General features: G+C 30.5%; 1 long non-coding RNA gene across 1 annotated transcript; it reads right to left on the reverse strand.

Annotated features, from left to right (window-relative positions):
* Positions 1 to 1,685: 1,685 nt before the first annotated feature.
* Positions 1,686 to 9,177, reverse strand: LOC122270519 (uncharacterized). Its single transcript, XR_006225841.3, has 4 exons — positions 9,057 to 9,177; positions 7,363 to 7,377; positions 7,249 to 7,272; positions 1,686 to 1,867 (listed from the first exon to the last, which is right to left on the reverse strand). It is a non-coding gene; the product is annotated as an uncharacterized LOC122270519 (long non-coding RNA).
* Positions 9,178 to 10,401: the final 1,224 nt, after the last annotated feature.

Here is a 10,401-nt window from a genome sequence, read left to right on the forward strand (position 1 = left end):
TTTATGTATACATTGTAATGTATCTAAGATTCATCCAAGGAAACTTAAAATTTCGTTATAAAAAGACAACAACCAGGGAAATTCAATGCAAGCGAAACTGATCACGAAGTTCCTAGTAAAAAACCCACGCTGGTCAGAAGTTTACTTTCACTCATTTTCACAGAAGTGTGGCGCCGTGGCTTAGTTGGTTAAAGCGCCTGTCTAGTAAACAGGAGATCGTAAGTTCGAATCCCGCCAGTGCCTTCGCGTAAAGCTGTTTTTTTTATTTAGTTTTACATTTTAATCTAAGTCCGAATTTGACTCAGGAAAGAATTAATGAATGCTTCGGATGGATATATATATATATATATATATATATATATATATATATATATATATATATATATATATATATATATATACATATATATAAGTTCAAAATGAAGAATAAAACAAAGAAAAATTATAGACATATGAAAAAAAGGGGGTGGGAAATAATAAGTAAAAAAAGAAATAACAAACAACATTTTATTTAAAAAAAAAAAAAAATTAAATGTTAATTAAAAAACCGGAAAAAAAGCCGGAAAAAAAAAGATATAATCTTTTGATAGATATAATCGAAAGATATAATCGTGTGGGCTGAAGAAAAGATTACATCTTTTTTTTTCCGGCTTTTTTTCCGGTTTTTTAATTAACATATAATTTTTTTTTTTTTTTTTAAATAAAATGTTGTTTGTTATTTTTTTTTTTTTACTTACTATTTCCCACCCCCTTTTTTTCATATGTCTATAATTTTTCTTTGTTTTATTCTTGATTTTGAACTTATCTAATGAGTGCTGTTTACTTGCAGCTTAAGCGCAATAAATGAAACTTATTGTTTTTCTTAACTTTCTTAGTGTTTTCTTGTATTTATTTATTATATATATATATATATATATATATATATTCACCATAGTAGGCAGCAAAAGTAGTAAAAATATTTCCATCTCTGTCGTGAGGTTAGATAGAAAACTCACAATGCTCAGATGCTCATTAAATGCTGTATTCTCGCGCACCTCTGGAGTAGTAACTTAAATATCGTATATTATGTTATTGCTCAATTGCTCGAAAAAACCAATCTACTTCACCAATAATTAGTATGACAGTATGCGACACCACAGCATCGTTTATGTTTAAAATTTCTTCAGCCACTTTCGAAAGGATTAAAAGTAAATCGAAATAATTACCTTATAACTAAGTTTTTATTATTATAAGAATATAAAATAATTCTAAATTAATACTTAATGCATCGAAATGTCTGAGCTGACGTCACTTCCTTTACCGGTGCACTGGAAATCCATCAATGATATCAATCAGTTAAAAATACGATCAATAGGAGGACGGGATAGGAAAACGTGGGATTATTGGTTCTATTGATTGATTTCTATATATTGATTTCTATTGGGATAGGAATGCGTATCGACCTTTAGGAATAGTGCAAACGGAAATTGATTGAATGTTTGTGGAACATTGATCTAGTTATGCCTCTGACTTGCACATCTCTTTGACTAATATTTTAACACTACTTAAATTATTACCGGAGACAACTTAATAAAATGAAAAATAACTACTGTGATGCCAATAGATTGAAAAATACCCGAGTTTACTGTCCCATAAATATATATACAGAAGCTAAAGTTATTGTATTAAAAATAATTTTAAAAAACTTCAACAAACAGTTTTTATTGCAATGCTATTAAAATGGAGATTCAAAATAATACAAAGCAAATATAATGTAAACATAATAGCAATTTCTATCCACGATGAGCACGGAGTGTTTGTACATCTTCGGCATCGTTATTGTGAGCTCCGGCAGTGCTGAGAATTTTGTCACCCAATTCTTTTATCTCTGTAATTATAAACAATACAAATATTTTTTTGAAGATGAAATATCTACATATCAGTAATATAAATAATTATTGGTAATAAGTGAATAACTTTCAAATAATCATTTCAGTAAGCAAACCAAGCAAAAATTTCATAATAGGAAAAATTCGAATCAGGAAGTCATATTTTTATTTTACGCTTTCATAATTTATGAACTATCTTATTTGTCATCTGATTAGTTTTTCAAATAAAGCTGACCTATTGCACTCAGGGCTGAAAGTCAATATATATCAAGACGGAAAAGAGTAAAAACTGGTAACAAATAAATTTTGTTTTTTAATTTTTTTCGGGAATAATAAAAATCTATAACTACCAATTGCTTTTAAAAGATACAATTTTTATATTAAATAGTTTTTTCGTTGAGAAAAAATACGAAGGTGTCGCAACAATAAAATAGCGATTAATACTGATAAATCTCAACTAATGATTATTAGGAGGAAAAAAAGGCACAAAAAAATAAACAGTGACGTTATCCTCTTTAATGATAAAATCCCAATCACTTATAAGGCCACCTACCGGGGATGATAAACTCAATGCAACCCTTAATGATAAACTCACGAGGAATCTCCACATACAAAATATTATAAATAAAACCTATGCAGCATACAACTGCCTCAAACCTTTTCTTAATGCAAATACATCCCTCCCGATAGACCTAAAACGCTTGCTATATTTACAATGTCTAAAGCCTATCCTTATTTATGCATGCCCCGCTTGGGGTAATATAATTGACAATACCCAGATAAATAAACTTGAAATAGTTCAAAACAAAATATTGAGACGCATCACTGGTGCGCCTCGTTATCTACCAAATATTAACATTAAAAATGACTTAAAAATTGACCCAATCATGAATTTTATAAACAGATTAAATGCTAGTTTTTATAGCAAATCAAAAAAACAAAGATCCAGGGGGTTTTAACACCCTGCTAAATAAAGAACTAATTGTGGACATGAAGAACCACAACCCCATAACTGCATTCCTGCTCTCAGATTGCATATTATCTAAGTACTATAAATAGTGGTCCCCCTTTTTACATATATGGATGCTCGCAGAGAGGGGAATTGACCAGAAGGGTGATCCCCGACTCGCGAGTATGCCACCCCTAGCTTATACCTAACTTTTATATTGCCACTTTCTTCGCATCGTAACTTTATTTTATCCCCACATCTGCCATATCAGTATATAACTCCCCTGAAGGAATTGTATACCTCCCCACTATATTTTCGGTCCTTTCACTATTAGTATAAACTGATTTGTGACTACCGCCTCTGTGTTTTCGCTCGCCACTCTACCCATCTTTCCATTGTCAACATTACATGCGCCCACGGGCTCAAGCTCATATGAAGGAGTCAATTGTCCACTTCGCGGACAGGCACTCCGTAAGAAACACCAGTTCAAGTTCAAGTTTGAGAAAAAATACGATGAGCAACCCGGCACGAGAGGTCGAACACCGGGACGACCGGGTCATCGTTATAATGGAGGTACTCTCTAAATAATACGAACATCAAGTTATATAAATTATGATATTATGTAAATAATGTAAATATATGATATTCTTTCTATTTTCATTCCTACTAATTCTGTAAATAATTTTGTACATATTTTTCACTATCCATTGCTATTACATGCTATTGACTCAAGGGACCTTCCCAGTTAATTTCACTACAGATAACTAACCTTATGTTAGTAAATCTCCAATACCTCCCCCCCCCCCTGAACCTAAAGCCACTAGTCTCAGTTGCCCTAGGGTCAGAAATCCGATGAAGAAGTGAAATGCCCGCATTCGCGGGCAGGTACTTCGGCCAAATTCATATCCAAGTCCAAAGTCTGAGAAAAAATTAATTACAGTGAATTGTTTATTGATAAAAATCGATTTGCTCCTCCGAATATTATTTAATATTGAAATAGTTCTCCTACCACTATTTTCTCTTTTCCGTTTCGCTTTCAGGCCTGATTGCAGCATCAGGCAAAGAAAACGTATATTAGAGTTGGTCTTATGAATAGAAACTCTATTATTCTGGGAATTCTTCTAGAGAAATTATATCTCAACAGCTCGACGTAGTCTATAAGTTAATATAGAGCGTTGTTGCCATGAGATACAATACAGTTCTTTTGCATCTGAGATCATGTTGTGTTTTCGTGTTTAAAATTGAGTTCAATGTCTAGTAAGCATCAGTGGCTTTTTTAATACTATTGGTTGATATGAGTGTTCCAAGTTGTGATAGAAGTAATTGCACTAAGTATTTGGCGCTTTTAGATGGTTTAGTATTTTGATTATACAACTTACATCTGGTATTTTGGATCCTTTCGTCTTATTACTGAAAACTAACTGTCATTATGTTGGGAACGTTTGTGGGGATGCAGTCTTCCATCTGGAGTCAGTAATTTTTCTCTAAAATTGTTTTACTGCATGGATGTATCTATACTCCATTGCAAGTTAAGAAAAGATCATTACACTATAGCATTTAAGTAATCATCCGCGACTGCAAATAGTTCCGTTTTATTCCATTATCAAATTATACAAATATGCTTTCAAAACAATTTAAAAAATTTTAAAATTTAAACACGTTAGACAGAAGTTTAATTTAATTTAACCTTTCGCTATATATATCGCAGAATTATTAAGTTCGAAGTTGTTTCTCATGTAACAGAAGGGGTGTAACAGAGAGGACAATACTAAATGTCCCCTCAGTTACACAAAATTGATAGGTTGACCATTAAAAAGGAACTCTAGGATTGTAAACAAGTACTAATGCATCCTGATTTTTCACCAGTTTTTCCACTTTTAGAGCACACTTGCCATTATAAGCTGTGCCATTTTTATTTGATAGTGTGTTTAGTTTATAGTTAAATTTTTAAAAGTGAGTAATAAATTTGGGAAAAACAGCAGCAGAAAAAATCAGAGAATATAGAACTAGAATGTTCACAAAAAAAGAGAAGAAGTATTTGTTAGAAGAAAGATAATGAATATAAAACGAAAATTTATGATAACAGAAGTATTCTGGGGAAAAAAAACCTTAACAGAGAAATAGATAGGTTTAAAAGAAAAGAAGAAGACAAAGGAAAAATAAAAAGGCACTGATACAAGCAGTAGAAATTCAGGAAGCATATTCTCTTTATAATATTCCTTAGGCATTTGGGAAAGCTCTTAAGAAAGCCAACCGTGTATTACCTGCATTTCCAAGAAAACGTTGTACTGTCCTACGCATACTCTGTAACCTTACTACCAAAACAAAAGAAATAACCTAGCAACAAAGTTTCTGATGAAACAAAAAAAAAACTTGTAATGGATTCCTACTCATCAGATAAGCTTTCTTACCAGAGTGCATGATTGTCAGAGAAGATGGACAGAAAATCCACAAAGCCAAATGTGCACATTGATGGAAGCATATCAAGTATCACAGCAGATGCCTCCAAACATAAAAATTTGCAAATCTAAGTTTGCTGTACTGCGACCGATATATATTTTACGCGTAGGTAAAACACCATATAAAATGTGTATGTGCTATTCACGAAAATGTGAATTTACTATTAAAATCACAGTTGTTCGCCTAATAATTACTTAGAATTACTAAATATAGCGACTTCGACCATCGCTAAATTGACTTTATTTTATAACAGCCTTTGAAAAGCCGACCTAAATTTGACTTAACGGCTACCAATGTTCAACTCCGTAGCTTTGTAATTTATAACTCAATTCAAAAGACAAGGGAACTCCTCGATCAGTACCACGAGAGGTATTGATTTGGTTTGGGAACTTGGAGGACTTTTGGACCCGACATACTTAATATGCACCAGTCACCATTTAAAACACTGGGATTCTTTTGATGTTGCAATAGATAGTCTTGCAAGTGTAAAAAGTTCTAGGAGAAAATTGGGTCGTTAATTTTGTTTCGCAAATAACTGAAATTGAGAAAGAAATAAACGATGCACTTGTTTTTCTAAAACACGGTCAGGTAAAATATAAACTTTCAAATATAACTACAAAGATGTAGCACGGGTTTCAGTTATAGCAGTGCTGCCAACTCAAACTTTAAGTAACCGAAGAGTCACTTTTATCAGCGATATTTTCCTTTAACTCTTTGTCAAATTTGTAAGATCTCCCCTCTGTTACATTTCATGTCCTCTCTGTTACGATGCATTATTTGGACTTAGAAAAATGTGTTTGAAACTTTAAAGGTCTTATAATAGTTTATTTTACTTTAAAATAAGATAATTTTTTTAAAAAAAATTACAGATAATGTTTAGGATGGTCCAAATCACAGAATTTAGCATAAATAACAGTGCATGCCATAAATGTGGGATTTTATTTGACCCCTCTGTTACAAGAACTTTTAATTAACTTGCAATTTAATTATGAGGCCTTTTTATTATTTTTTGCCAATTAATTATTGCACCGTAAAGTAGCATATTCAATTAGAATTATTGTTTTAAAAAATATTTAATATATTTTACAGAATAAAATACTTTTGCGATTTCCCCTAGTTACGCTAAGTATTCAACTATATATATATTTTAAAACTATTGATTCGTCGTCGTTGTCTAATTTTTTTTTTTCTGAAACTCTGAACTTCAAGATTTAATACACCATAACGCTAATGTAGACTTAGAAAATTATTTCTCAACGGCCGTACAAGTTGGCAACAGTGAGTATCTAATAAATGTTCGTTCGAAATGTAACTACAGATATTTTTTATTTCGAACTGTGCAGTGGCGACTTTTTTAAAAAAAAATTAAACTATTATTGGAACACCCACAAATAAACTGTTAAGAAAAACTTTGACTAACAGTTTCATATTTTTTCCTCTGATTGTCGCTACTCAGTAAAGTTTTTATGAATCCCTTCTATCGAAGAGGTAAAGTAAGTCAAAGAGACAAAGAGGTTTTAGAGTTTTTATGTACTACTTTCTGCAGGAGCGTATTTGATCTTTTGACAAGGCTATTTATTAGCTATCAAGACAAGTGAGGCATGTGAGGTACCTGAGTATTTTTTAAGCAAACTAATGCGTTCTAAAAGTGAATTTGTTAAAAGTAACGTATCTCCTAATATTGAATATAAGTAAAAACTTCGGAAAACTTTATAAGGGAAATAGGGAAAACTTTAAAAACTTCGTTATTCGTTTAGAGCTTTTAAAACTTCGTTAAAATTCAAAAAGGAATTTAGTTGAATTAAACTTTATGTATTATTATTATAAACGAATTAGAAATTAATTATCAGATTAGCTTGCTTTAAGTAAAATGTTAAAAAATTAATCAAATTAAGATTCTTAATGAAATAAATAAGGTATCATTAAACTGATAATTTATTCGTCAAAATGCTTTTCGACAATTATACTTACGTCCTAATATTCCCAATTGTGGATCTGAAAAATCATTAATAAATCATAATATCATTTAATATATAATAAATAATATGTTCAAAAATTAAAAAATTAATATTTAGAATTTCTTACCAGCCATTGCGGAACCTACGATAAAAAGAAAATTACCGGTTACACAAGATAAGAAAAGGTTATTCTATATTTTAATTCAAAGTGTTTGTAATAAAATTCACCACGTATCTTAAAAGAATTCACATTAAGCATTTAATTAACTCCTTGCTGCCTGAAACATGTATGATTCAATAAAACATTACGAATAGGTACAAAATTTGCTGTTTAATTAAAATCGTTTTGCCTGGTCTCATTTTATAGATAATGATTTTAATTTCATGTTTTATTATTGAAACCTGTTTCTAAATCAAATAAACAAAAAAATACAAGGAGTTATTGATTATCTTCCCAGTAAAATACATGTTCTTAAGAGTGTTGAAACAAATTTTGTTATCTAACTTAAAACGGCTCAAGTAAAGTAAATAGCAAAAATTTTGTTTCTATATCGGTAAAGAGTATTTGATATTTATTTATATCCGTCGTTGAAAAGCCGATCCAATTTTTGAGTTTTCCTCCTCTTTTTAGTTTAAAAATTATTTCTGGTTTCCATATGAAGACAAATGGCAGTAATAGTAATTTCTGTAGCTGCAACTTTTGAAAAAGGCTTACATTAATATTACTGTCTTCTTGAGTTACCTAATTAGCGAATAGTTTCCTTCTGTGTAACATCTTGAAGAATAATGCTTAAAAAAATAGCATTTTGAATTAATCATCAACTGTTCAGCCAAAAGAAGACGATTCTAGTTTCATCAGTGTAAAAGGCAGTAATACTGTTAAAATCCTGCCTGTCCATAGGAAATTCGTATATGAATAAAGTAAATAGTATGGGTTTAAGGATACTTCCTTGAGCCTTTCCTTCGGCCCCTGGTCTGTTCCATTGACAAAGACGTTTCAATTGTAAAAGTTTCAGTCGATAGCATCATCTACCCGTTCAGATTTTATAGCGGTATAGATAAATCACGTTTTTTTTTTCAAACTGTACCCCCTGGATAACTGTGTTCGAATCCCAGAGATGGTTGGTCGAGACAAATTCGGCACCCGTCTCGTACAAAACACAGTGCTGACGTAAAATATCCTCAGTGGTGGACGAATCATGGGTTAGAGTTCCCTTGCCATCGGTTAACCGCTGGAAGTTTTCATATTTTTCCTCTCCATTTAACGCAAATGAGGGTTAGTTCCATCAAAAAGTTCTCTATGAAGGTAGATTTCTCTCACTACTTGATCCAGGAGTTCCCTTGCCTTCTGGATTGGGTTCAAAATTACAATGCTACGGAGTTGAAGATTAGTAGTCGTAAACCCAAAAATTGGATCGTCTGCTCAACCTAAGTTATTAAAAAAATTTTACCTCCAGGGGGCGGTATCCAAAAAAAAATTTTTGAGCTGTAAATTTCAGAATAATTTTCTTCGAGAGTGCTGATTTAATTTACACCAGGTCTTGAAGGAGATATAACTTCTGTGTGATTGTTAGTGAAAAATAAACTGGATGTTAATATATTACTTTTCAAATATTATCTGTTAATGCGGGAATATTGGTAATTTTCGAAAGTAAAAAAATTTATCTAGTTGTTGTTTACAATACGAAATTCAATAATTTTTTATAACTAAGTACATTATCCATTTCACGAATTCAGTTTTTTTACTGATTAAATTTATCGTTAATGCATTTTACGATTGCAGTGTAATACTAGATATAAACTTTAAAAGAATGAACTTACCTAATATTGCCAAAATGGCAAATACAACAAGGACAATGCACAGGTTAGAATTCATCTTGCAAATATCGTTACTATTGGAACGAGTGTATTTTTTTTTGAGTAAAAGCCTGCTTATTTATACTGAAACTTTTGAAAGAAGAAGAATAAAACCTAATTGATTTTTGTACGTTAATTATTCTAATATTCTTTTATTATGTTTGCGTATTTATTTATTGTCAGCTGTAAAAAAAATACGCTATGATTCAACATCGAAGCTAAATCCATAAAACTCTTAATCTACTATTTTATATTTGTAAAAAGTTTTTTAGACTTTATGTTGGTATTAATATCACGCAATGTTCAATCGAAAACATGTCATTAAATCTAGAACAATTCTGTGACAGTAGGAATTTATTCATTTTTTTATTACAATATAAGAAATAATTAAACATTTAGACGTTTCTGGGAAATAGAATTTTTATGTTTGCTTTTATCTACAATATCTTATTCATATGAAATAAATCTTAAATATAGGATTTGTTATTTGTTAAAACTTTATTTCCTTTCTTTTTCAAAACGTAAAACTAATTTGAAGTTTGGGCTTCAGATTAAAGAATTAAAAAAACTTAAATGAAGAAACTATACGATAGTTAAGCAAAACTATAATGTATTTTTAATTATAAATCCATATCATTATTATAATTATTTTATTATAATTCAATATAATTATAATAGTTATTTTATTATAATTCAAAATTCAATTTCATATATTTTCTTCAATGTACGGTGAAATCGGATGGTAGTATATTTTATAAGGCACTTTTTTTTCCAAAACAATACTCATTTTCAAGAGATAGCATATATTGTTTAAAACTTGGTAACCAACCCTCATACTCTTGGATTGTTCCGCAACAGCATATTTTTTCCTGTCCTCGACGTTATGCCCCAGATAATAAGGGTATTGTTGTGAATATAAGGGTATTGCCGCAATAGTAGGGTATTTAGTACAATAAGGTGTAATAAGTAGGGTATAATAAGAGTATTTAGCAACAATGTAACGACATTAAATTCTTTGACACTCTTTTTAATAAAGGGTAACAATAAGAGTATCGATTGGTAGCAGTTTTTCTTCTTAATTCCTTACTTTTCCGAATATATATATATATATATATATAAGTTCAAAATGAAGAATAAAACAAAGAAAAATTATAGACATATGAAAAAAAAGGGGAGGGGGAATAATAAGTAAAAAAATAACAAACAACAGTTTATATATATATTAAAAAAAAAAATTTGAGTGCTCCTTACACTATTGTAGTAATATATTTTGCTTTGGCTTTATTGATACAATATCAGAAAGCACTCT

The sequence above is a fragment of the Parasteatoda tepidariorum genome, chromosome 8 (genome assembly GCF_982258835.1).
Source record: "Parasteatoda tepidariorum strain Cologne lab strain chromosome 8, Ptep-v5.0, whole genome shotgun sequence".
Classification (NCBI taxonomy): domain Eukaryota; kingdom Metazoa; phylum Arthropoda; class Arachnida; order Araneae; family Theridiidae; genus Parasteatoda; species Parasteatoda tepidariorum.